Here is a 27,278-nt window from a genome sequence, read left to right as displayed (position 1 = left end):
GAAATACTATTTAACTCTCTTATGGGGTTGGCATTTGTATCTTCCAGGTCCTTTATCGCTTGCCAAATACTGCAGTGAATATGTTCTTCACCCTGACCATATTTGTAACTGAGTCAATTAGAGGAAAAACACTGTTAGAGAGATTATATTTTGCATAATCAGACTTAACTTTTGATTTTGATGGTATTTACTTTTGAGGAAGATCAAGCTGAACTCTACTAACTCCTTGTGGATCTCAATAGCAGGTTTATTTTTACAAAATTCATTGATGATATCAAAGATCAATTTCCTCAACCTTATTGGTTTTTCCATACTCGTCTTCAAAGATAACATTTGAATGAATGAGTGAAAATTTTAATGTACCTAACAATACCTTATTCTACTATTTATCAAGTTAAAGCTTTTTTTATCTGGAAAAATGGCCTTAGTTTGATGTTACCTGTCAGAAATAAAACTTCTCACACATGAGTCTCTTTAAAACTGATGACACGACAAGCTTTATTTACAAGTCTGCAGAGTTGGACTCAACTGGTTTCTCACCAGTTAAGCCCCGATACATACAGTGCATTGATTTTTATACCTTTATTATTTGCCCTTCCCCTTCTTATTAATACTGTTTTAATTGGTTAGTATTACAAAAACATTCTAAGTATAACTGCATTATTAATTATCACGTTCGTTACGTACGCTGTGAACTCTACATTCACTGAATTCTGTTTCTCACACTTCTTATCAATCCTTTGTCTCCTGCATGTCTCTCACTATGACCATGAAAAGATAGGTTTAAAAAAACATATTCAGCAGCTCCTTCTGTCCTTGACTGCTAGTAAACTCTCTGTCCGTTCTGGCTTCCCTGTTTATGATTAATCATCACATTTTAACTTAAGTCTTTTTAACCTAAATTCTCTATATCACAATCCACCCCTTTCTCTCTTTAAAATGTGTTGAATATATGTATAGATATGAATGGGGATTCTAAGCTAGGGAAGAGAAATGTTTTATGCAAAACCAGAGTCCATCAGGGCATGGTGGGCTTGAGTCACCTTTCCAACCGTTAAGAGCAAAGGAGTGGTATTAGGAATCTGTATATAATGACCCATATTATTTCCTTCTTTTTCCACACAAGGGGTATATGGATGTTGGGTGGTATTTTCTGCCCAACATTTCTCAGGAACTGAGGTATGGGAAATGAAATTACCTTCCTTTCTTCCCCAAATGTGGTCCTGAAACAGGACCACTGTATCTCTACATTTCTTACATTTCACACCTGATAAAGACATAGGCAAACTAAGAAAAATCAAAGAACATAACAATAACATTGTGAATTAAGTCTTTTTGCGAAATCGTAAGGTAAGAGGTTTTTCTCCAGGAATACAAGTCCAATCTGAGTTCGTATCAGGGTCCTGTGGCGCCTCTACAGGTCCCTTAAATCTGGATGCGTTGTCCACCCCTTCTCTCTTGTTCGTGCTGCAGCTTCTGTAGTTAAGAGAACTTGGTATGGACCTTCCCACTGGGGCTGGAGTTTTTCAGTCTTCCAGGTCTTGATAAGAATCCAGTCTCCTGGTTCCACTTTGTGTAAAGAAAAGTCTAGAGGCGGTGTTTGTGCCAATAGTCCTCTCTTTCGTAAATCTGTAAGAGAGCGTGACAGTGCCTGTAAATAGTTCCTAACAAATATATCCCCTTCCCCCAAGGTGGGACACCCCTCAACTGTACTCCAGAAGGGAAGCCCAAACATCATTTCATAAGGGGACAGCCCTACATCTTTTCGTGGGGCAGTACGAATTCTCAATAAGGCTAGGGGCAGACACTTTATCCAAGGCATTTTAGTTTCCACCATTAACTTTGTCAATTGGATTTTTAGTGTTCCATTCATACGCTCGACCTTCCCTGAGCTTTGTGGATGCCAAGGGGTATGTAATTTCCAAGAGACCTGTAATGCATCACAAATCAATTGCTGGATTTTTGAAGAAAAATGTGGACCCCTGTCTGAGTCTATAGAATCCATTATACCATATCTGGGGATTATCTGCTCTAGGAGGAGGCGAGCTACTGTAGAGGCTGTAGTATTTATTGTTGGGAAGGCTTCTACCCATCGGGTAAAGTGATCTATTATCACCAACAGATATTTCCATCTTTGAACCTGAGGTAACTCTGTGAAGTCGATCTGGATACGTTGAAAAGGGCGTATGGCTAATGGTTGACCTCCCATGGTCCCTGTCCTCATTATCTTTTTATTAATTTTTGTGCATAGGTAACAATTTTGCACCTCTTGTTGGGCCAAGGTGTAGATTCCCTTACACACATATTCTCGAAGCACTGTGTCACATAAGGCTTGGGTGCCCCAGTGGCTCTGTTGATGCAGGTGTTTTAAAATATTGCGAGTTATTTCTTTATTTAGAACAATTCTTCCATCTGGTGTTTTCCATGTTCCATCAGGTAACTGGCTTGCGCCCAGCTGATCCATGTTCTTTTCTTCCTTAGCAGTGAAAATGGCAGCTGTCTTTATGCCTTGTCTTATTGGGATTAAAGTCAGCAAACGGACTTCTTGTTGCATGGCTGCTCTTTTGGCTTCTTCATCAGCCAGTCTGTTTCCAATTGCTGTCGGGTTATCTCCCCTTTGATGGCTTGGTATGTAGACCACTGCTATTTCTTGGGGTAATGTTAAGGCTTCTAAAGTCAGAGTAATCATCTGTTCGTGTGCCAATTCCTTTCCTCTTGATGTAATTAGACCACGCTCCTTCCAGATCTTACCAAAGGTATGCACTACCCCGTATGCGTATTTGGAATCTGTGTAAATCGTTCCAATTTTCTTTGCCAGTATTCTGAGGGCTCTCTGCAAGGCATATAGTTCACAGGATTGTGCTGACCAGCTTCCGGGTAGTCTCGTGGATTCTACTACTTTCCAAGTATTTCCTTCTATTATAGCATACCCATTTCTTCTCATTCCGTCAACACATCTGGCGGAGCCATCAATGTAGAATTCATATCCTTCTCCCAGCGGAGTATCGCAAAGGTCTTCTCGGGTCTTGGTCTGAAGATCTGTCAACTCGACACAGTCATGCTCCACCTCTTTCTCTGTTTCACTGCCGTATAAAAATTGAGCTGGGTTGCAGCTATTAATTTTTGCAAACTGTAAATCTTCTCCAACCATTAAAATGGTTTCATACTTTAATATGCGAGAATCAGTCAGCCATCGATGGGCAGTTTGTGTTAATAAAACACTCACAGAATGGGAGGTGTACACAGTCATCTTTCCTCCAAAAGTAAGTTTACGTGCTTCCTCTACCAACAGAGCAGCAGCCGCTACTCCCTGGATACACGTCGGCCATCCGCGAGACACTGGGTCCATCATTTTGGAAAGGAAAGCTACTGGGTGTCGCTGACCGCCCTTTTCCTGTGTTAAAACTCCCACAGCTGTTCCTTGGTTATGAGTGACAAATAGCTGGAAGGGCTGTTTTAAAGAGGGCAGAGTGAGCACTGGGGCTCGTGTTAGGCGATGTTTCAAGTCCTCGAACCATCCCTCCTCCTCCTGGGTCCATTTCAATGGATAGTCATTTTCATTTGTCAGTTTATCATACATAAACTTCACCAAAACTGAGTAGTCCTCTATCCATAACCTACAGTATCCTAAGAGTCCCAGGAATTGTCTTATTTCCTTCTTATTACGGGGTAAAGGCATTCTAGTGATTCCCGCAATTCGTTCAGGGGTAATCCGTTTCTGTCCTTTACTTATCTGGTGTCCCAGATATATCACAGTTTTCTCAACAAACTGTAACTTGTTTCTGGACACTCATAGACCCTTTTTCCCCAGATAATTCAAGAGTCTAATGGTCTCTCTCCTCATTTCTTGTTCCTTGGGTCCTGATAATAGTAAATCATCCACATACTGCATTAGTTGGGAATCATCAGATTGTGGATAGTCCATCAGGATTTGTTCTAGCATTTGTCCAAACAGGTTTGGAGATTCAGTGAACCCTTGGGGCAATACAGTCCACCGAAACTGTCTCCGTCTACCTGTCCATGGATTTTCCCATTCAAACGCAAACATATCTCTACTTTCCTCTTCTAACGGACAAGTCCAGAAGGCATCCTTCAAGTCGATAACACTAAACCACTCATGGTCTGGGGGAATCCGACTCATAATAGTATAGGGATTAGGCACCACTGGGTGGCGGGTCTGAACAATAGCATTCAAACTTCTTAGATCCTGAACTAGGCGATAGGATCCATCTGACTTTTTTACTGGGAGTATAGGGGTGTTATAAGGTGACATGCATTCTTCTAATAGTCCGTCTCGTATTAAAGTCTCAATTACCGGCTGTAGCCCTTTTCTCCCTTCCAAAGAAATAGGATACTGACGTTTCCTTACCGGCTGATGACCTGGTATTAATGTGACATGTAAAGGTGGGATGTCCAGACCTCCTCGATTTCCCTCCTTATACCAGACTCTCTCGTCAATCTGCCGTTCATCCTCTTCCTTTAAAGCGCAGAGGTGGACTCGCACTTCTCCGTCCACAGGGAGAGCACCCAAACCTAGGAGAGCCTGTAAGTCCCTTCCTAGGAGGTTAAATCCAGCCGAAGGTAATAACAAGAGGTCTTGTACCCCTTCTCTTTCTTCCAGTTTCACTGTTACTTGGGGAATTATTGATACCATTCTGGGAGCCCCTTCTATCCCAGAAATTGTCAAATTACTTTTTATAGGCTCAGTTCCGATTGGCACAGTTATTACACTACTTCGTTCCGCTCCTGTGTCCACCATAAACACCACCTCTTCTCCCTTGGGACCAATTTTTAGTTTTACCAGGGGTTCCCTCTTATATTTGGTCCCTAACATTTGGAACCCCTGACACCCCTAATCTTCTTCCATAAGTTCGAGGGCACGCAATTCCCTCTTGTATCGGGGGCATTCCCTCTTAAAGTGTCCTTCCTCATTGCAGTAATAGCACTTAACGAACCTCCGGGGTCTTCCCTCTCTTGGATATTTTGGATTGTTTAGAGGAAGGTTTTGTTTTCTTTCCCCTCTGGATTCAGCATTCATCTGTCGGATAGTCTGTACCATAACCTTTGTCGCCTTCTTTTGATCTTCTTCTTCTCTCTGCACATATACTTTTTGTGCCTTTTTTAACAGTTCACTTAGGGGTTTTTCACTCCAGTCCTCCTCCTTTTCTAGTTTCTTTCTAATGTCTTGCCATGATTTGGAAACAAATTCAATTCGAATAAGCTGTTCACCCATTGGTGTACTAGGGTCCACACCAGCATACTGTTGGACATTCTTTCTCACCCTCTCCAAAAAAAATCAGTAGGGGATTCATCTTTCCCCTGGTGGTTCCCAAATGCCTTGGTAAAATTGTGACCCTTTGGCACAGCCTCCCGTATCCCTTTAATTGTCCACTCTCTATATTGTCTCATATTTACCAATCCCTCGGGTGTTCGTTTGTCCCACCTGGGTTCATTTAAGGGATATTTTTGTTCATGGGGTCTAGGGTCCCCAGGTTGTTCATATTCCCACATGAGGAGGGCAGCCCGTCGAATCATCTGCCTCTCGTGGGGTGAAAATAATGTTCCCATTATTGCCTGCATCTCTTCCCACGTATATGTGTTTGGTCCCAAGAATTGGTCAAGCTGTTCAGCCAGTCCTATAGGATCTTCCAATAACTTTTTCATTTCTTTCTTAAATCCCCGCACCTCTGTACTAGTTAGGGGAACATTCACATATCCCGTTCCCCCTCCCGGTCCTCCCATAGGAACTTCTCTCAGGGGATTTAGGTTTATTGAAAACTTTGATGGTCCTGGACCAGTCTGGGATCTTGTCCAGGGTCGGTTTACCGGTGGAAGTTTAGGGTCCGACTCCCTTAATTCATCCTTTTTATCCCGGCCCCCTTCGGGGCAATCAGATTTATCACCTTTCCCCTCCGGTAATAAGCTTTCCTCGGGCGCAGTAGGCACCGGGGGAATATAAGGAGGGGGAAGGTTGTCCAGAGGTTCCCATTTCTTTTCTCCTGCCACTCTCAATTTAAAACATTCTGTTAAGGATCCTGGCCAGGGAACCCAACAAAATGCATATGCTGACTCTTCTTGATTCACCTTTGGTCTCGAATTTACATATATGTTTAATGCTTGTCTAACCCAATCCTCATCAGATCCAAATTTCGGCCACCAGACCGAGGAACCTTTAATAGGTTGTTTTGACCAAAGGAGACAATATTGGACCATCTTTTTCTTGTTTTTGTCCCGATATCTTTTACTATCCCAATTTTCAAACATTCTCCCCAAAGGGCTGTCAAGGGGTACTCCCAGGAATTGTCCTGAATTTTCAGACGAGCCCTTAGATTTTGATCCTCCCATTTTCCCACCTAGATCTGTTTATCGTTGCTGAGGACCCTCTCGCTCTGGACCCTACTCCCTTCCTCTCAGACGCCTCGTCGGAGGTGCTGTCCCTCCTTCGGTTACCGCTGAGGTTTTCCTGGGGTTGACCCCTCTCTTCTCGGCACTTCGTCGGAGGTGCTGTCCCTCCTTCGGTTACCGCCGAAGTTTCCCTGGGGTCTATCCTAGAGTCCCGCGACAGGGTCCTCACACAACGACAAAAGATCTATACCTAATCTATTACGTTAGGTTTTTATCCAAACAGGTGTATCCCGTTACACCTGTTACCCAATCCCCACACCACAATTGTAAGTCGTCACTTACCGGTGTCTTCCCGGGGATTGAACCGTCACCCTTCTCCTCTCCGTCTTGTCGTGTCACCCTGTCCGGATACCACTCGCTCAAGCCGCCCGAAGCGACGAGCAAGGGACTAGGAGCCGCTGAACTCAGCGGGGTGCACCGCCTCCGATGTCCCTCTTCTCGCCTCCCCTCACGGCCGGAGTGTGGATCCCGGACGATCCCCCATTTGTCAGAAATAAAACTTCTCACACATGAGTCTCTTTAAAACTGATGACACGACAAGCTTTATTTACAAGTCTGCAGAGTTGGACTCAACTGGTTTCTCACCAGTTAAGCCCCGATACATACAGTGCATTGATTTTTATACCTTTATTATTTGCCCTTCCCCTTCTTATTAATACTGTTTTAATTGGTTAGTATTACAAAAACATTCTAAGTATAACTGCATTATTAATTATCACGTTCGTTACGTACGCTGTGAACTCTACATTCACTGAATTCTGTTTCTCACACTTCTTATCAATCCTTTGTCTCCTGCATGTCTCTCACTATGACCATGAAAAGATAGGTTTAAAAAAACATATTCAGCAGCTCCTTCTGTCCTTGACTGCTAGTAAACTCTCTGTCCGTTCTGGCTTCCCTGTTTATGATTAATCATCACATTTTAACTTAAGTCTTTTTAACCTAAATTCTCTATATCACATTACCTAATCAAAGAGAATTAAAACTTCTGATTTGTAATACTACTGTAAATAAATTTATTTCAGTAATGCATAATTTACTTCAAACAAAAGGCCCCAAAATTGGGGTGCGTAAATAAAGGTTAAGATGGGAATTAGATATACAGGTACAAATAAATGAGAAGTATCTAAGAGTAAAATTATAAATGTAAGATATAGGTTAGTTCAATATGATGTTTTACATTAATTATATTTGACTCTGCAAAAATTAAATAGATTAAATCTTGCTGCATCAGATTTATGTTTTTGGTGTAGATCTGATATTGCATTCAACATGGCCATGTCCTAAAGTTAGATAATTCTGGTTAGGGGTGGGTAATTTTCTGGAACAAATAACGAGGGTCAAATTCCCTCAGGATCCGACGTTATTTTTATTGAGTAATATTAAGTCTACACGAACAAAACTAAAATTAACTATGTATCAAACTGAATTTGTGTTAATTGCTTTAGCATTTTCTAGGAAATGTACAATAATATTATGGAAGTCAGAAGTAGATTTAGGTATGGAAAGATGGCACGCAGACCTTCACAGTTGTATACAATTCGAGAAGATTAATTATAATCTGTGTGATAAATGTCATGTCTTTTGGAACATGTGGTGCCCATATTTACAAAATTAGGGTTTTCATGTTTAATAGACTCTTTGAAGACCTTACTTATTGGTAACCTCCAAAAGACTTTATGGTATAAATGTTTTATTTTCTTGGAATCCTCCAGTTTTTCTTTTTTTTTCTTCTCTTCCTTTTTTCTCAGTATTGATGGGGAGGGGAGGTGGGAGGGTGGGATGGTGAGGTGGGATTATACATATCACATTTTTGGAATTGAATGTAATCTAACTATTACTGTGGTTTAAAATGTATAAATAAAATAATTTAAAAAAAGACAACAGTGCAGCTTTCACCCATTTGCTTACAACAAAGCAAAGTTTATTACAATTTGAAAATGTTCATGGCTCTGGGTCTGACAGGCAGGCACTGGTTCATTGGTACACACGTGACAACTGTTGAAATGTATTAAGTTACAGGAAGAGCTCGGCCAAAAAAAAAATTGGAGTTAGCAAGAGTCCTAAAACAAGTGAAAGCATGAAGCACAAGAGGTAAACAATGTAAACTAATTGAATCAGTGGAGAGATAAAAGAGGTATGTGAGTGAAGCATATGTTCCCCAAGTAAGCATACTTGGGGCAAAGAGTTACGCTGACATATTGAATTAAGGGATTGATGGGAAACTTTTATGGAGATATGGCTGTGACCAAAATAATTATACACGATTATAATATCTAATTATATCTGTTATAAGGTCTAAGTTTGGGGAAAGACTTGGAAATGGGAGAAGAAACAGGACCATAATACTTTAAGGATAAAATTTCAAAAGAGATGAAAGATATTATGAGTGGTTAGAAGACTATGGAAATTTTAAGAATTAAATGACTGAATAATATTTTAATATTTTATTTTGACTATTCAAGGACCTCTGGAGGTAGAGTTCATAAATTTGGAGCTTAGATTAACAAGTAGGCAAGGCAAGATGGTTTTAATGTTTTAATGGGGGGGGCGGTTATATCTTCATTTCGATCTCAAATCCCTTACCCTTTTTACACAGCACTTGAAAGCCGGGTATTATTCGCATCAAAGACAGATTTGGGGGTCTAAACTTAAGCTGTGTTCAATTTGCCAGGGTAGGTAGTATCAGAGGTGGAGTGTATTGATCTGGGACCAGTCTAAAATGGGCAACCCATGTTGCCGGATCAAAATGGCAAAGAAAGATGATGTTGTATCCATAAAAGGTTCATTGTCAGAGGTGCACAGTGAGTAGGGCCGGGAACTCTACTAGGTGCATAGTGTGCAAATGTCTCTTTGAATCAGATTCAGTAGATCTGGACATAAGGGTTTGCAATCACATGTAGCTTTTATTAACATACAATTTGTTGAAGATCATGGGAAAATGTTAAAGGGATTAAAACACATGCACACAATTTATAAAGGAGCGTGGGAAAATGTTGCAGGATTAAAAGAGCTCTTTTATAAATTGTGTACATGTTTTGTTGTGTTAATAAAAGCTATGTGTGATTGCAAACCCTTGTGTCTGGACCCACCGAATCAGATCCTTTTTTCAAAGCAACACGTCACACTAGATGCTGACACTGCTGTGCTTCACATCCCACATCTTTTGCTTTAGGAAGCCGACTTACTGTGTAAAAGAACTCACCAACCCAGCTTTTCGTCTGTGTGAACAAGCAAGCCGACTTCCAGAGGTGGGATGTGTATATGGCAATAACATGGCTTTTCAGCGTAAAAAGCAAATGTTTTTGAACTATATGCAGCATGGCATCTTCAATAAAGGCCCATATTCTCTTGGGCAAGTATTCTCCACGTAAGCAACTGCAACCCTAGTACATATGTTGTGTACATAAGAAGGAAGTGTGGTCAACTGTTTATTACAATTTTCATGACTGCTATCCAACATTAGACTTCTCATGTTGTCCATGACAGAATGAAATAATGCAGAAGTCAACTAAAACATAGTTGGAAGTTGGCTTGAACAAGCTGGACCATACTGATTCTTATAAGAGAGTTCTTCTCCATTGTCTATGAGGGGGGGATTTATCAGTGAGCCATTACATTGGTTCTATGCTAACATTTTTATAGGTTTCAATTTTTTATAAATATATTTGTAGTTAAGTTTTATATATCTTTTAAATCGTTTAAGTGGATGAAAATAAATTTGAATGGTTTTCAGAACCATTCATTGTATTTGACGCCTTTAACAACTGGTTAACTTAGAGGACGTGGGCTATAAAATTATAGAGATTTGGCATAGAAATATGTGGAAGAGCAGGAGATTTGACAGCTTGTTATCCCCTTCATGCTAACATTTGGAGCCATGGAGGTTACTCCCACTTGCCAGCTCTTGATCTTGAGATTCATGGGCAAATGCTCTTAAAGTGTTGATCCAAAGACTTCCCAAATGCATGAAGTTATGTCTACCATCATTTTAGACAGTGACTTCAAGCCACTGTCACTCTGGATGAAATCCTCTTTTCTCAAATACCTTCTAATTCTTCATCTATGGATCCTTCTCGATCACATGCCTCGACCCTTGATGAATTCATGCACCTCAATTAAATCTCCTCTGTTTCCTTTGTTCCTTGATTCAGTTAGTCTTTTCTCACTGACATGCAAAATACAAATCAAACCATATATTTTTTCCATCTTGTGAGGATGATGCAATGGACACTGAAGAAAGTCAGCTCTTGACTTGGTCCAAAGGACCCCAAAACCCAGCAGCAATAGATATTCACCACATCAAGTAGTTACTTAAACAAAAGTTGTTTTTAATTATCTTTAAATATGAGAACAGAATCAAACTTTAATTTATCACTATTAACTTAACTAATCCAACTTAACCCCCTTCTAATTCTAAGTGCATGTGTGTGTAAATTTAAGAAAAGTTCTTTGGTTCACAGTTCAATCTCACTTCTCATTCTTCTAAGATCACTGGTTGCAGGCAATTCTTATACTGTGCACAGAATTCAACATGTATAAAGTTCACCAGGCTTTGGTGCTTGAAAGGTAAATATTTACCACTCAGGAAGGTTCTTGTAGGTTTGCAAAGAGAGAGATGTCTTGTTCCAGGATTTCCACAACTGAGGTACCACCATTAGTCTTCTCAATGTCTTGCTGATGTAACTTGCTCCATCAGGGTTCTCCAGATGATAACCTCTTTCTTTCAGGTTACCACAGAGTTCCTTTCTGTTTCACTTATTCCAAGAGGAACATCAGACAGATAGCACTTCCAGCCATCCGACACTCTGGAGCTTCTATTTCAGTTCCAACAAGCTTCTCCTGGCTTGTTACAGCTGTGTCACACACAGTCAAAGAACCCCTTCTGTTTCTATCACTTCCTGAGATTGAAACTCCAGCAGCGTCCTCCCCTCTCTCACTTGCAAAACCCCCGACCTTCTCCAGCAAACAATAGGAGTGAGTCTTCTGGGCCCATCTGTTGTTTTAGGTAAATAAACATCTCAATAACCTTTGAGTGAGCACTTTGCAGAGAGGTCAAAAGCCTTGCAAAAATGTCCAAAACAGACAACCTGACTTCGGTTGTTCTTCCATGACATCATTTCAATTAGCACCTACTTGTGAAATGTGCATAGCATTCTCCATATTTTCTGTAAAGTCACTGAATATGAATTCTTCAGTATTTCAAATAGGATCTGATTTAAAGTGTGTATTTGTATGTAACCTACTCTAATTTTACCAATTTATCTCCCAAAAACTTTCCCAAATACCCAATCATAGTGTCAACGTTTGAAGACAGCCTCCATGATGTTTGGAACAAAGACACTGTTTTCCTTTATTTCCCTTGTGCACCACAATTTTAAATTTGTAATCAAACAATTCACAGGTGATTAAAGTGTACATTCTAGATTTTATTTAAGGTTATTTTCATACATTTTGGTTTGGCCATATAGAGATTTCAGCACTTTTTATATATAGCTCCCCCATTTCGGGGCACCATAATTTTTGGGACATTTAGCTTAACAGGTGTTTGTGAGTATTCAGGTATGTTTCCTTACTTCATTGGTGCAGGTATAAGAGAACTAGGCTTGCTTCTGAGCTTTTGATCAACTTTGCAGTCTGTGGTTACCACTTTTCAACATGAGGATCAGAGTTGTGGGGCTAAAAAATAAGAATAAAACTGAAGGAGACATCCCTCAAACCTTAATATTACCAAAATCAACTGTTTGGAATGTGTAGTGATGTAATGTATTATGCTGACTGCTTGCTATTGGTTATGACTGTAGATTGGTATAACAGATGGTGCAACTTATCCCACTGGTCAGTAGAGGTGGGTTCTTCTGTTAATAAAAGCCTATAGTATGATACAGGACTGGTCCTTGCTTATGGCATCTTGGAATGTCATTAAAAAGAAAGAGTGTACTGGTGAGCTCAGTAATCGCAAAGGGACTGGGAGGCCAAGGAAGACTCCACTGCTGATGACAGAAGAATTCTCATCATAATGAAGAAAAATCCCTAATCAGCTGTCCAACACATCGGAAACACTCTTCAGGAGGCAAGTGTGGATGTTCCAATGACTACTGTCTGCAGAAGTCTTCATGAACAAAGACTGAAGCTACACTGCAAGATGGAAACCATTAGTTAGCCATAGTTGCCCAGATTACAGTTTTCCAAGAAGTATTTAAAAGAGCCTGCAGAATTCTGGATAAAGGTCTTGTGGACAGATGAGACCAAGATTAACCTGTATCAAAATGGCAGAAAGGTCAAAGTGTGGAGGTGTTAAGGAACTGCTCAAGATCCAAAGCATGCCACCTCATCTGTGAAACATGGCAGGGTGTTGTATGCTGGGCATGTATAGTTGCCATAGTTGTTGATGCATTTATCTTCATTGATGATGTAACTGCTGATGGCAGTAACAAAATTAATTCTGAGGTGCATAGAAGCATAAGTTCAAGCAAATGCCTCCAAACTCATTGAACAGAACTTAATCCTACAGCAAGACAATGATCCCAAACATACTGCTAAATTAACAAAGGCATTTTTCAAAGCTGAAAGGTGGAAAATTCTTGAATGACCAAGTTAGTCACTCAATCTAAATCCAATCGAGCATGCCTTCCATATGCTGAAGAAAAAATTTAAGGGGACAAGGCCCCTGAAACAAACAGGAGCTGAAGATGGCTGCAGCAGAGGCCTGGCGGAACATCACCAGAGAAGATACTCAGCATCTGGTGATGTCTATGAATCACAGACTTCAAGCAGTCATTGCATGCAAGGGATATGTAACAAAGTACTTTAATTGCTATATCCCAAAAATTAAGATGACCTGAAATGGGGGCACTATGTTTTAAAAAAATGCTATAATTTTAACATGGTCAAACCAAAATGGGCACAAATATGCTTTAATCACATGTGAATTGTTTGATTACAAGTTTAAAACTGTGAGGCACAGGGGCAAATAAAGGAAATATGTGTCTTTGTCCAGACATTATCAAGGGCATTGTTGGATGCTGGAAATTTAATTAGAAGAATATAGAGATGCCAGAACCGTAGATTTGGAGGAATTTGCTGAGCTTAGATGGGGGGACCATGCTTTGCAGTTTTGAACAAAAAGACAATTTTCGTCTTCATTATTAGAATTTGTGAAGGGCAATGTTTTCCATTAGACCGTTCAATAATATTTATATTCTGTAGAGCATTCAAAACTGCAGTAAATTTGCAGGGTTGTTTTTTATACTCATATGCCCAAATGACACCCCAAAAATTAGAATCTTCATTACCTCATTGTGCCATCAGCTTCACAAAAGTGACAATAGGCTGAGGGCTCACCATTGAAATGCAATGCGTGTTGTAAAATTATGTTAAATATAAAATAAACCAAGGGAAGTTAGTCTTAACAACTCTAGTTTGAGATAGATAAATAACTGTGCGGTAAGTAAGTGGGGATTATGATTAAGCAACTTTAACGACAGTGAAAATTAACTATTGTGAGAGTGTTTCTCCTTGGAATTATTTGATGTATTCTTCACATTTACATTTTTAAAATCCACTCTCTTTATCTGCTTTTAGTCATTTATTTCTGCATCTGATTTGGCATCAACTCATTCTAATTTACTTCTCTTTCTCTATCTGTTGGCTGTTATCTCACAATCCTTCCATGTGGTTAAAGAGATAACACAATTGCCTGCCTTGTTCAATCAGACCTCTCATTGCAATGTTATCAGCTCACATTTTCAACATCCTACCATGTGAAAATTAAAAAGCTTGGGTGATAGAGTATGGCAATTTTGAAGTGAATGACTAAGGGTTATTAAGTATTGTTTCAAACCGAGGATGGTGTAAGAGTTGTACCCTGGAGAAATCGATACACGTGGCAGAGTATTTGCAGATTTGAACTTTATTGGGTGATAGAGGATGGCAATTTAGAAGTGAATGACTAAGGGTTATTAAGTATTGTTTCAATCCGAGGATGGTGTAAGAGTTGTACCCTGGAGAAATCGATACACGTGGCAGAGTATTTGCAGATTTGAACTTTATTGGGTGATAGAGGATGGCAATTTTGAAGTGAATGACTAAGGGTTATTAAGTACTGTTTCAATCCGAGGATGGTGTAAGAGTTGTACTCTGGAGAAATCGATACACGTGGCAGAGTATTTGCAGATTTGAACTTTATTGGGTGATAAGAGGATGGCAATTTTGAAGTGAATGACTAAGGGTTATTAAGTATTGTTTCAATCCGAGGATGGTGTAAGAGTTGTACCCTGGAGAAATCGATGCACATGGCAGAGTATTTGCAGATTTGAACTTAATTAAATAACATAAGGGAGGCTGAATGAAAGAGAAGTTAAAATCAGAATTAATTCTAATGGGTGAACACATACATTCCTTTAAAAATGAATGAAAGTTGCAAGATCTTGCAATTCATGGAATAGAAAATTTCCAAGCTATGTTTTGCACAGAGTACCTGCCAGTCGTGCACTGTTGTATGACAGAAGAACAGTAGTTTCCATTCAGTGTTCTTCACACAAAAATAAACAGTATTTTATGGTTTAGTTGGTGAAACTTTCAGTCATATTTTGTAAGTGTGTTTAGAGCAGATTCTTGGGACCCTGGGCTTCTGAATTCTGTGAGTAAGAAAACAATTAAAACAATAACACCCCTGCTTGGTTCCTTCTGATAATAATCTGGACAACAATTTCTTTTAAATGGTTTTCTTCCTGGGGTAAAAAAATGGGGATTATGATAGACAACTTCAAGATGAACACAAAGATCATTTCAGATATTCTGTTTTACATAGGAAGTTAGAGAACCATTAAATTAACTTTAATGTGAATTGCATAATGACACTGAGCCAAACTCCCAGGTTGACTGCATATGTGGCACCACAAATGTGAGGAGCCAAGGGTTTGTCTTGGTCACCAATTTCACAACCAAAGTAGAGCTCATAGGCTTTCTTAATTCATGCAGTCATAAGTGTTCAGGAAGCAAAATCTTCATTGTCCGGTATAATCTTTCTAAATGTGAAAATGTTTTGAATCAAAATCTGTCATGTGTATTTGATCGGGGTTCCTGGGAAGTAGTTGTCCTCTGACAGTGCATTCCCAGTAATTGGGCAGAAAGCTAAGACATTGCATCCATAAATGTCAAGATGTGATTCTAAGGTTCGATGTCCCTCACAAGGAATCTTGGTTGCCTTTCTAAAATGTAGTTAGCTGCATGTGGATCCTGTGATGAAGTTTCCAGGAGCATGAATCTTCTTTGGTTTTTGATATCTTCTTTGTTAGGATCAAGGAGAACTTGGTTTGACTTTGATTTTGTGAAGATAGGGACCAGTGTGGTCTGGTGCGCTTGGAGGTGGGTGGGTAATTTTTGAGGAGATGCACTCCTTCGCTGCTTGAGCTAGACTCTCAATACAAAGATTCAAGGTTCTCACTATCATCTGGAATGTCTCCTTTCTTGCCATCTGAGCCCTCTATAAAATCTCCTCTCCCTAGATATGGGTGCTGATTTTTTTTAAACGTTATTTAAGATTTCATAACATGAATAACATATAGGATTACATTTAAAAAATTAAGAATAAAATAATAATATTACAATACAGTATCAGTAATCTAAATAAACTATACCCTCCCTAATAATTATTACACATTAATAACCCAACTCAAATTAGTCCAACCCCCCCTTTCCCCCAAAATAAAGTGAAGAATTAATAAAGTTAATAATATATGTGAGAAAAAAACCCACTTACAAAAAAAAACAAAAACATAACCAATTAAAATACTAACAAAAAGAAAAGTAATTAATACTAAGATATCAGACTTAAAAAACATATTTAAATCAAACTTAAATGCATATATTTAACAAACGGAGTTAAGATGAAACATATATTTAACTCAAACTTAATATAAAAAATTAGTAAAGTTAGTAACATTATCTATCAAAAATTCTTAAACAATATTCAATTCTTAAAAAAAAATTGTAGCATGAAAAAAAAGATTAAAAAAAAAACTTTCTCTATAGAGATAAACCTTCACCAAATATCAACTAACTTCACATCTATCATCATATTAGTCACATAAACCACCATCTTAAAACAAAATTCAAACCTCATTAAGCATTGTACAATTCAATTTTAGTACTCTTCCACCATTTTTCCCTTTTACTCTTGAATAGTTATCCAATAAAAGCTCCAATACCCCATTTAAATATCCCCAATCATTATGTTAAAATTCAGATATCCAAATAATAAAAACACATCTACAACAAAATCTATATCTTCAACAAATGGAGCATAAACCACAAACAAAATTCAAGCCTCATTAAGAATTGTACAATTCAATTTATAACTTTCACCATTATTCCCTTCGTTCTATAACTAAAATAGCAAAATAATATACACCAGAATTACCACTCCTTCACCTTAAAGTTAAAGAAAAAATATTTTTAAAAAACTTATCCATCCCATTCACATTTAAATTTCAGATATTCCTTATCTACTGAATAAACTTTACAAAAAAAACCACATCAATTTTTAGTTTTTTAAACAATTAAATACTTTCTTATGCTTTTTTTTATATTTAAACAAAAAAAACCCTTTCACTCTAATCTAATAATACAAAAAAAAGGAAAAGAAATGGGTAGGAGGTTAAAAATACCCCCTCCCGTCTAAACCGCGCAATGCAGTAACTCCCAAAGAAAAATGGGTGTGAGATAACTCACACGTAGCAGATGACTTTCAGGAAATAGTGCCTATCCAGTTCTCTCCCCCAACTCTCACTTCATCTTAAACTAACATCATCATTATTTAATATCCCTTTTTTAAAAAAAACATTAAAAAAAAAGGACAACTCTTCTTTTAGTCAACTCCAACTGCCAAGTCACCATTACAACCATTCCGTCTTGGAGCACGGCTCTTTTCTTCCATCTCTTGTCTCCTCAGAGATCGCGGCGGACTATGTCTCTGTTGAAACTGAGTAATTGGCAGCTCTTGAGCAAATGCTATAGCTTCCTTTGGAGAATCAAAGAACTTTGGTTGGCAACCATCTTGGAAAACCTTCAAAACAGCTGGATATCTAAAGGTTGTCTTGTAACCTTTCTTCCACAACAACTCTTTAGCAGGATTGAATTCCCGTTGTTGGAAAATAACTTCTTGACTCAAATCCGCATAGAAGAAAACTCGATTATTTTGAATCATCAAGGGTGATTTTCTCTGTTGTGTATTTCTAATAGCCACTCGTAAAATTATTTCTCTGTCGTAATAATTCAAGCAACGATCCAAAACAGGTCTTGGACTTTGACCTGAAATAGGTCTTCTATGCAAGGCTCTGTGAGCACGTTCCAGTATTATACCTTCCGGGAAATGTTCTTGACCCAGCACCTGCGGAATCCATTCAGTAAAAAATTTTCTTGGGTCTGGTCCCTCCATACCTTCCGGCAAACCAATAATCTTTAAATTGTTCCGTCTGGATTGGTTTTTCAAATGATCAATCTTTTTCACCAAATTTTTACTTTGAGTTTATAAGTCTTCAACCATTTTGGTCACATCAAAAACTTGATCCCGTATTTCGTCTATATCTTCTTCACACGAATTAAATTTATCTCTCACTTCAAGCTTAAAAGCTCCAAACTCAGCCATCTGTTGAGAATGTATTTTCACCAGAGTATTAAACCTAGTACCAAGTTCAATCATAATCTTGGATAATCCCTGCATTGTATAAGATAATTTAGATTCAAGATTCACAAAAATCTTTTCAATTGGAAGAGATTTTGGCTCAACAGATTCCTGCTTCTTCTGCATAACCAAAGGATCTTCTGTTCCTTCCTTCATTCTGGTTGCCTTCCTTGTAGTATGACTGCGTGTGGAAACCCCAGCCACAGCCTCTCCAGCAATGACTGGAGGATGCTGGCCGGGGTTTTCCCCAGTCCATAATGTATTAAGTTCTCCCAGTACATCAAGTTGTATAGGTTTTTCTATCTCAAGAGATGCAGTTTGCAGCGCCACCTCTACAGTTGACAAATGCCTTTGAGTAACTCTTTGTTCTAAAGGCTGTTTGGCGCCCTCTTTAGGGGGCTCTACCGATGTAACATAGAGCTCTACATCCGAACACTGTACCTCTCTCCTGGGATCCATTTCACGTTGAGTCCTGGTGTCTTTCCTGTCGGTAGGCTCCAAAACGTGAACTTTTGGAAAATGTAGTTTTTTGATGATCTGTTGTCGTTTTTTTTGCTCTTTTCCACCAATTGTACCATCATAAGTTAAATTAACAGCACTGAAATTATCTAAACTTTTAAAGAATTTTAACGAGCATTTCTAGACAAAACATTAAGATAGAGTCAGGAGAGGACTGGAAGGCACCTCTGATCCTTACGCCATCTTGCCACGCCCCGGGTGCTGATTTTGTATTTTTGTGTCTGAAGTTGTTTACCATTGAGTTTTAGGTTTTCAGCAGAGATCCCATCTGCTCCTGGGGCCTTGTACTTCTTTAGTTGTGCATGTCCTCCTATTGGACACTAGTCGTGGCAAGGCTTGCCCAAATAAGTTGTTGTGCTGTGGGGTCAAGGGCAGAGTTGTGCTTGAGAAGATCTTTGAAGTGTTCCTGCCAGCTCTTGACTTCATCGCCGTTCTTGTTTTATTTTGCCATGCCTTTCCAACAAAGATTTTATTTTTTGTGACTTCTTATGACTAAACTATTAAGGAACCTATGTGGCCCCATTGATCCTATGGTGGATAATTTTCCTATTTATGCTTTCTCCCAAATATCAGAAACTCTCTGAAGAAATGTCAGTATGAAAACTGCCCAGGCTTGGCCCTCTGAATCCTGCTTCCTCAGTGGCTTTGTTTCAGTTGCACACTCTCAGGAGCAGATCCATGAAGTTAAAGCATTATAGAATTGTCACTATATAGAGTGAGGCTTTTGCATCCATTGACTCTGTGCTGGTTCCTAATGGAACAACCTCAATCAGCATCTCTTCACCCCTGGCCCTGCCAATTAGCCTAGCTCAAGTGCTCTCCGAAGAAAAAATGTCTGGGAAATTCCAGGATAACACTCAAGTCCAGACATAAAACACAAAAGTCTAATTCAATCTGCAAAGACACGATGCTGGAAAAACTCAGCCAGGCAAACAGTGTACATGACATAGCAAAGATGCATAATTAACATTTTAGGCTTGAACCCTTCATCGAGGTATGAGCAAAATGTAGGAGGGTGCCTGAACAAAATAGTGGAGGGGGGGGGCAGAGAGAAGAGCACAGTCCTACAGGCAGGAGGTAATAGGTGGATAAGGGAGGGAGGGCATACCAGCAAACAGCGGGAGGGGGGAATGGCTCAGAGCAAAGATGACGGAGGGATGGGGAAAGAGAGGGAGAACAGAGAATAGACTAGCAGAAAATGGAGAAGTCAATGTTAATTCCATCCAGTTGGAGAGTTTTCAGGTGGAAAATTGCTCTCCAATTTACAGGTATTCTTGATTTGACAGTATACGCCATGGGCAGACCATGTCAGTGCCAGAGTGGGGCACAGAACTGAAATGGCTGGCCACAGGGAGATCCCTGTCAAGTCCAAATCCCTTCTAATACACATTTCCTTGCGACCAATCTTTGAACTTGCCCCAAGTGCAAAGACTACTAAGGCTGAATGTGTTTTCTAAATTTGTTGTTTTTTGTAACAACACTGGTGTAAATATAAGGCATAAAATCAGTTCTTTTTATATTACTGAAAAGCCACATAGAGTAGATGCTAGATATCTGACATGAAAGCAGAACATTTTGGAACTGCATAGGCACCATCTTTGGAGAGAGAAATGGAAATGTTTCAAGATGTTGAAATTTGACTGCTGGGCCACATTTAATAGTAAACACATTTTCCAGGCAAAAAGAAATCAACTTGAGAGTCTACAAAGCCATTCTCAACCCTTTTATGGCTTGGGCCTCTTAGGACTGCTTAAAGCCTATGGGTCCCCTTCCCTGAGAAGCAAACTTATTTGGTTTCTTCTGCATTTCTCCCTTACCAGCTACATTAAAAAAAATATTTATGTTACGTGAGGTAAAAAGAAAATAAGACAAACTCTGAGTGTGGTTTGCATTCTTATTGAACATGTGGGAAAGAAGAAAACATTGAAGATTAAGATTCTTTTATTATCAAGTAATAAAACAAATGTAATTTTTTTTCACAAAATTGCATTTAGTCTGCTATAAGGCATACCATGGTTTGCCATCAACAAAAATTGCTTGGAGCCCCTGACAGTCGAAAGGGAAGCAAAAGAGAGTCCCTTCAGAGTCACTGGTTTCTGTGGTTTCATCTCCAGTTCTCCCACTACCTCTACAGCCATACAGACTTCAGTCCAAAGCCATCGGCAACCAGAACTCCAGATCCAAACCTCTGCCATGATTAGGAAGCCTCCAGCATCCCGGTTCTGATACCTGTTACCTCTTCAGCCAATCTCCAGCAGTCCACAGCCTGGTGTGAGTCGCCTGCAGCCTGCGTGAGATCCTCACCTCTCGTCACCAACATCCTGGCGCCTGTGTATTCTTCAGCCACAGAGCCCCTCAGTAGTTCGCTGTCATGGTCAGCATTCTATAAGGACATCTCTTCTTCTCCTTCTCAAATGGGGAACGTTCCCACTTTCTGGTGTTCCCTGCACCAGTCCTCTGCTTTACTGGAGTCTGCAACCCCTCAAGGATGCTGCTGAACACAGGGCTGCCATCTTGGGCCCAGACCCCACTGATTCAGGATTTTACAATAAAACACCATCTGCTTCTTTAACAGGCCATTTAAAGCCTGTGTGGGACTGTCAGTAGTACGACTGGGTGGTAGAATCCTGCAGAGGAACGCTGTTTCTCCAGTAGGCATAAACATAAGGATGTTTATTGTGGTTAAACTTAAACTTAATAAAAAGAGCTTTAACAAAGAATTCTTCTTAAATGAAAATTTTAGTGAAGTCCTTGAGCTTGATGTTCCTGTGCAAGTTTTTTCATGTCAGGCTCCATGTTGGCTACTGATAGTTGAAGGTCACCTCTTGTTGTGATATCAAGTCTGTTCGTGGATTTTGTGAAGGAAACTACCTCGCTGAAGCCACGTTCAATTAAGTATTTTGAGGCAAAGAGCAATGAAAAATATTTCAGCCTTTTCCCATAGATTTGGAAATCCGTTTGGCAGATCATCCTTAAGCCAATTTTTTTTTACATTGATTGTACCTATGGCGTGCAATTATAACGCTCTGAAGATCACTCGACCTGTCTTGAATTTCTGTGTCAACATCGATGGATTGTTCCTCAAGTGAATCTAATATTCAACGTGGGATGTTAAGGTTTAACAGGTCATTAAATCTTTCCTGCAGATCTGTGTGCATTTGCTGTAGGTGTTTCACATCAACAGTAATGTCATTATCCTTCAGTGCCTCTGCATTCGTGCTCAGATTTGGAAAATGCAAAAATTCCCAATGCCTGATATTTCTCCAATAGACTTTGAGGTTTTGAAGGAAAGAAACAGTGGGTTCCTTACCATCAATGTGCTTATTGTATATACCCTGCAAGTTCTTATTCAATAAATTGAGTTTGTCAAAGATATATGCTAGATGAAATATGTTCGCCTTTGCTCAATATGAGGAAGAAAGGAAACAATTGGGTCTCAGAGTGCAACAAAACAACAAAGACCATTTCCTTTGCACAGCCACCTCAATTCAGAATGCAGCAGCAGCGTCTGGAAATATTCGTAATTTTCTTCACACAGTTGCTGAAATAGACAGTCTTGAAGGGGAAGTGATTTTATAAAGCTTACAGTATGACAATTAAATGCAAAGCAGTTTTCAGTTTTTAGCCACTAAGTGCTCCATATGAATGATGCCTCAGTAAAGACTGAAGGTATAACATTTTTCAGGCATATGGTGAACCGTCTTTATCCTTCAACCGTTGAAGCAGCCCCAGAGTTGCAAAGGCAACTATGTTCTCAAATGGAATATTGTTCTCATTTACGTAATCCTTCTTCAAAAATAGTCAGTCCTTAAGTACCTGTTTTAACCCTTCTGTGAAACAACATCTCTTCCATCAGCTCACTTCCATTCCAGAATCTGGCATTAGCCTGTTCTCGTGCAGAGTGGATTTGACTAATTGTAAAGAGAATTTCTTGGATTGTACTGAGATGACTAATTGCTTTTCAATGTCCCTTGCCATCTCATTCTAGAAACAGTGGAATTCCTCAAAGAAATTGCCTGAATAGTTTCTTTGCCATTTAAATTCATGATGTCAAATATGATTATGGTCACTGAAGACAAAAATAAGTGGCTCAGTGATATAATGAACATTTCTACTTTTAGCGATCAATTCACTTGTTTTGTATGATGCAGGAAGACCCTTTTCTAATTTCTGTGATGCTTCAGTCGTCATCTGTTTGAGCGTTGGCCTTCTCAACATTATCTCAGAGGTTCCAAGGGTTTATCTTTCATCTCTTCCTGTAGGGTTTCGAAATGTTGTTTCAGCTTGCTAAGCTTCAAGCTTTCATTTCAAAATATATTCCAACACATGAGCAGGGAAGGGTTTTGTGGAGATGTTATGAAACCATACAATACATATTCCACTGAATACTACCAGCATTTCTTTTTTGCCGAGAAACTCATGGGTATAATTTTTGTTACTATCAGAAATAGTACAGTGAAACCTCATTAGAACGTGATTTGTTAATCCGCGGAATCGCTTATAATGCGGGTGTCTGTGGACCTCAAACTTTATAAATGACAGTGCTTGACCTGTGATTTTCAACCATGATATCTGCAGTTTTACTACATGGAAGCTAGACTGGGTATGAATTATTCCTGAAGTGAGGAGGCAGTAAAGATGGTAACCATTGTGGCAGGTCTCCAGCCACATATATGCATCTGTTCCGCGACTCGGCTTAATCCGGTATGCAATCTTGGACCCCAACTATTACGTTTTAATGAGGTTTTACTGTATTGCAAAACAAAAACATTTCTTATAAGGGTCAGCTCAAAAGTCTGCTGAAATGTTTTGGAAAATAACGAACAATACGTACTTTCTTCAATAAAAGCTACCAGAATGAGACATAGATTCTCTGCCCGCCACTAAAACTTGAAGCAAGAAGTATGGAGTAAAACTTTCAGCCTGCACACCTACTTCTTGGAATTGAGGGCTAGAGAGTAAAAGAAGAAAACTACGTGGAAGGCAATTGAAAGCCAAAGATGTCAGTCAAACGCCATCATATTCTGAAGACATTGTTAATTTTTCTAGGTTGTTCTAGGCTGACTCCAAATGCCTCCAACCTTGAAAAAAAATCACACATTGCTTAAAGCCCAACAGTGAAATCTTTATCTTCCCCAAAAAATGTTTAAACCATTCAGTTTCCATGCTCCCCAATACACCTTGAGCCGCCCTTTATTAAGGATTTCAGTCCCTGACACCCCCCCCCTTAAATATGCTTGGCCCCCAGGGGTCCATATGTTCCCTTTTCTAAATGGCTGATGATAGCAATGTACAAAATGGATAGCAGAAGACAAGAGTTCTAGTCACTTCAGAAACCCAGGCTTGCACTAAACTTAGGTGAGCAAATGAATAATTTGATTTCTTCACTAATGCTGTTGTCAGAGAACCTTTTTTTTCAATTTTTCTGAAAAAACTTTATTTATTCGTTCAAAAAACAAATAATATATGACATATACAACAATTAACTATAAACATGAACGTTATTTTTTTATATATAGAAAAAAAAGAAAAAAGAAAAGAACCCCCCCCCCCCCCCACTCCTTCAGCCAATTCTCCTAAGAACCTTGTGCTAAAGTATTTAATCTGTGGCTAAAAAAAACCACAAAAATGTCCTGACTGGACCAGGGAAAAATCAATGGACAGATTTAAATAATTTAGAACATTTTTGCTTATGTCATGTCATGTCATGTTCCAGGTTTTTAAAGTACTGCACACTACAGCAGTCAGCAGGGCTTAACTTGTGCAGTACTAACAATATCAGAAAATCCCAAGTAGTGTAGCCACAGTCCTCCATTTGCAGAATGGGCAAGTTAGGCTCACTAGAGAACATTTTTTTTCCTCAAAAGGTTTGCTTCCTGAAAAAAAATGTGGTAGATAACTTCATTTGAATACAAAGATAATTTCAGATCTGCTCTATCACATAGAAAGTTTTGGAGAAACATTAAATGAACTTGTATTGAATTTAGCGTGTTTAATCACATAATGATGCTGACATATTGTGTTCAAATCAAATAACCTAAAAATGTTTTGTATTGATATACGTTGTACTCAGCATTTGATGCCTCTTGTGTCAGTGTTCAACAAAAATTAGCTAGAATTGATGGATTCCAATGGTCCTGATACTGCTTTTCCATGGTCACAATGTCCTGGTGAAACATTTCACCATGTTCGTCACTGACTGCATCAAGATGAGCTACACAGTTGGCATTGCGGTTAGTGGAATGCCTTCACAGCCCCAGCGATCAGGACTGGGGTTCGAATCCCACGCTGTCTGTAAGGAATTTGTACGTTCTCCCCATGTGTGTGGGTTTTCCTTGGGGGGGGCTCCAGTTTCCTCCCACCATTCAAAATGTACCAGGGGTGTAGGTTAATTGGGCGTAAATTGGGCAGCATTTACCATGCTGCATGTTTAAATTAAAAAAGATAAGATCAGCAGGTAAGAAGTCCAAGTGTGAATACAGAAAATTAATTTTCAATATGTTGTACTTCATGGTTTTGTATGCTTGACGGAGACAAAATATAACAGGAAATCACAAAAATAGGCTATATCTAAAAAAACTTTATGTGATAGGAAATTTTTAAGGTGATTTTCGTGATCAGCAACCCAAAATCCATAAAATACACCCAAAAATGTTCAGGAAGAAAAATCTTTGTTGTCCAGTGTCACTTACATTTGCAGACATGAGCATGGTGACCTCAACTTAATGAAGTATACAACATACAGAAAACAAAATAAAGAACTAATCTTAGCAGGAATATCTTCTATTTTTCATCCTCTTCTCAGATGATATTACCAAGTGGTTAAACCACATTTTGTACGCCAGCAAGGCTGAAGTTATAAATATGGTCAGGTCCCAATGATATCATCATGTTGCAATCTCTACATGTAAGGAAGGGTAAGATTAAAATTGTCCAAATTATCTTGATTTATTTCCAGTAGCTGGTCGACATATCAACAGTATCATCCAGACAGCACCAATGCTCATCATCCAGAACGTTCTCTATTGCACCCATTAAAGCATCTGTCAAAGCTCTGAAGGCACAATTAATATCCACCAGGCATGAACACGGTATATAAATACCTATTACCACATTCTGTGGGTTCTTCCAAAATAATAAAGCATGCTGACCATCAAGACAGTTCAATTGTTTACTAAAAATGTAAAAGCTATATCAGAAAATAAAATCTGAATCTTAAAAGAACTAAATGAATCAATCTCTTATCAGTGGAGAAGTCCCTTGTTTATTTCAACAACCACTTTCCCTTAAAAAGGAAACATAAGGTACATATTTTGTGGCACTTAACAAGAATTGTTTTGCAGCAAAGACATCAACCTAATAAAATAAACTTTTTTAATGTCTATAAAAATTGAGTGAGAAGTGTAATATAAGCCTGTTAAGCATTTTAATATAATACCAGTCATGGAAGTCAATTGCAAGACATTTTTGATTTGACATTAACAAAGTGGTGGATGCGAAATATTGATTTTGAACTGTAACTAATGCTTTAAAGTGTCACCCCTTTAAAGATTGTGTCATGTGACCAATAGCTCTCTGGGTTGTGCAATTGTTACAAAGAAGTCTGGAGCAGGATGAGAAGAACCATCGAATAAGCACACACCATCTGAACACTCGTCACCCTAAGTGTATCTGCCTTTACACTCTGATGTACTTTTGTATAATTCAAGAACTGAGAGACCATGTACTAAACAATCAAAACCAAGGCAAACATTTGTGAGTCTCATCACTTTGTAAAAATTGGTATTATGGTAGAGGCATTTAAAAAGATTCCCACCAATGGTTGTCTTTTTCAGTTGACTTGCCTCTTTTGGTGGTGTTCTGAATGTAATGGCAAACCAATGGTCCAGCAAAGCAATTATCCTTGTACATTTCAAAGGAACAAAGATTTTAACAGCCTTGGAAACTGATGACTGTGGTGATTGGGAATTGGTGATCCCCCTGACCACTAGAGGGCACCAGAGATGGAATGTACCACTGCGGGTTAGGTGCTCAAAGTGGATATGTCCCACGAGGCTGTGAGTTGATAATAAAATATAAATAATACAATAGAACTCGAGTTTCTTTATCAAAATAGAAAAAAACATCACATGGTACGTGGGTATCAGCAGGAGACATGGAAAGTGTGAAGCTGCCTGATGCTGTGAATTGGACTGGGAATGTCGACCATGAGTGGCAGTTGCTCAAACAATGATTAATGCTGTATCTGCAAGCCGTTGGATTCAATAAAAAACCAGATGCATAAAATATTGTACTGCTACTTACCATGGTGGGACCTCAAGCACCAGAAGTTTTCAACATTTGTTTGTGCCGAGGCAGATGACCAGGGCAAGTTCGACAAGGTTATTGAGATGTTTGATGAACACTGCTCACCAAATAAAAATGAAACATTCGAGAGGTACGTGTTTCACTCGTGCATGCAGCTGCAGGCTGAGAGCTTTGTTGCTTTGTTAAAAGACTTGAAATTGAAAGCAAGAACATGCAATTTTGGATCACTGCAATAGTCAATGATCCATGATCAAATTGTGTTTGGAATTATTGTCAAGAAAGTGAGAGAGAGGCTGCTACCAGAGTTAGAGCTTACCTTAGCTAGAGCTTTGAGGATATGCCACACCAGTGAATTAGCTCT

At 39.0% G+C, this 27,278-nt stretch overlaps 1 protein-coding gene and 1 long non-coding RNA gene across 22 annotated transcripts in view; one reads left to right on the top strand and one right to left on the bottom strand.

Annotated features, from left to right (window-relative positions):
• cacna2d3a (calcium channel, voltage-dependent, alpha 2/delta subunit 3a) overlaps positions 1-27,278 on the top strand; it is a 732,424-nt gene that overhangs the window by 179,188 nt on the left and 525,958 nt on the right. The gene's annotated exons all lie outside the window — the stretch shown is intronic.
• LOC138764162 (uncharacterized) lies at positions 474-7,361 on the bottom strand. Its single transcript, XR_011358015.1, has 2 exons — positions 6,688-7,361; positions 474-1,629 (listed from the first exon to the last, which is right to left on the bottom strand). It is a non-coding gene; the product is annotated as an uncharacterized lncRNA (long non-coding RNA).

This window comes from Narcine bancroftii, chromosome 5 (genome assembly GCF_036971445.1).
Source record: "Narcine bancroftii isolate sNarBan1 chromosome 5, sNarBan1.hap1, whole genome shotgun sequence".
In the NCBI taxonomy this organism is placed as follows: domain Eukaryota; kingdom Metazoa; phylum Chordata; class Chondrichthyes; order Torpediniformes; family Narcinidae; genus Narcine; species Narcine bancroftii.
This window is presented reverse-complemented; position numbering and strand designations above follow the sequence as displayed.